The sequence below is a fragment of the Sesamum indicum genome, linkage group LG13 (assembly GCF_000512975.1).
Source record: "Sesamum indicum cultivar Zhongzhi No. 13 linkage group LG13, S_indicum_v1.0, whole genome shotgun sequence".
Classification (NCBI taxonomy): Eukaryota; Viridiplantae; Streptophyta; class Magnoliopsida; order Lamiales; family Pedaliaceae; genus Sesamum; species Sesamum indicum.
Window position 1 is genome coordinate 81,889 of NC_026157.1, and position 2,007 is coordinate 83,895.

Sequence of the window (2,007 nt, forward strand, 5' to 3'; positions counted from 1 at the left end):
CTATCACGACCATGAGAGTTTAACCATTCCCCATCTTTCGTAGCATTCATTTCCTCTTCATCAAAAATATTTTTGAGCTACTTTCATTAAGTGTTCTATGTCCTCTAGAGGATCCTTATCTATGCTAAAGCAAGGGTTCCTCTTTTAGATCATGTGTTAAGATATTTACCATCATGTCTATGCGGAGGTCTTGCACTTCTAACCTTTCATTTTTGAACCTATCTATGAAGCTTTTCAATAACTCATCATTCCTTTATCATACTATGAACAAGTCGGTAGTTGATCTCTTTACTTTTTTTCTTACTTGTAAAGTGGAAAGGGATTTTTTTAATTAACCCAAATGACTGAACAGTTCCACTTGGGATGCTAGTGAACCATTCTTGGGCTTTTTCTGTCAAGGTCGTCATAAATAATTTTACATTGATAGAATCAGATTGACCATACAAAATTATTACCAATTCGTAGGTTGTTACATGTTTGTAAGGATTCTTAGTTCCATCATACTTAGGTAGGTTAGGCACCTTGAAGCTGGAATCTACTATATTGGTAAATATTTCTTTTTGAAAAAGGTGAATCCCTATTTTGTGCCAGCATCTCTCCCCATCATTTTAATTCATCAATCTGCAAACACAGACGTTCTATCTATCAGCTGAAATCATCTACCTCTACCTTTGAAACATCTTCTGCGTCTGACACTTCTCTATCGTGGCATTTTCTATTGCTTTGCTTGTCACCTCCCTTAGGTCCTCTTCAATCTTCCTTTCCTTATCCTTGAATAGTTTTCTCCTAACTGGGTCATGTGCTGTGGGTGTAACTGTCCTCTCTACTATGGCGTGTTTGCTTGCTTCCTCTATCATGACTGCAACTTTCCTCGCTCTAAATCAACCATTTGCTCTTCTCACCTTGGGGGAGTTTTTTCTCCTTTGGCTCCCTGACTCGCTCTCTCATAGACATCTGTTCCATCTAGATACGAGTGGGCTTTTCTTAGCGTTCTCACAAACGGTGCCAAAACTGTTCTCATTAGGAGGTCGAAGTCTCTCTAAGGGTATCCCGAATGAAGTCTGGGACTTGAAAAAAAAAAAAAAACACCTTCTGAGGCTTAAGTTAACTCGAAATCAATAGAAGGTATTTAATGTTGCTGTTGTAATACATGTGCCTTTCCATAAAAAAAGTGCAATGAATGTATTTATATGGTTAAATGTATCCACTTGCCTAGGACGTGTGGGGCAATCTCCAGCTAGGAGCTGTTCGATAATCTACGACCGACATGTTGGGTCAACCAAGTTGAGTCCCTGGAGTGGATTGGGCCGACTGACTTGACCTAAATATGGAAAACGCATATCTTTGTCCTTTTGAGGTATTTTTCTTTGATGGAGGGGCATTTATGTCCTTTAACCAATAAACCTGGTGTATCTGTAGCACCCTCTAATGACACTACGATTTTATCTTTTCAAAATATCACACTTAAAGTAAATTCCGTTTAAATATATATAATATGCACATAATTTAGTCCCTGTGAAATACATACGTAATCTCGTCATCACAACAAATACAATTAACTTCTCATCCATTAGATTATATATATACAATACACATATCAAACACCACAAAATAAAACGATTATAATTAGTTCACATACCAACAACATTTTTAATTCGTATTTGTACATTCTTAAAATGTGATTTCTATTTTTACTGACAGGTGAGCAGAAAACTGCATACTGGCCTGATCTAGCTAAAATGCAGGGTTTGACCTAGCCTGATGGGTAGACACTGCAAGATATATTCCTGAAAATATAAGTAGAGGAACAAGCTGTAACTTAGTGAGTAAATAACCAATACCACCTATACGTACATCAAATATAGTCCGGACAAGATATCATGAACAACATATGTAGAATATAATTAATTTAATTGTAGCACGATTAACATTATTTCAAAATGCAATCATCTCATAACAAGACAATTAATTAAGCACCTCTTTTTTCCTATTCTACTTATCAGAAGG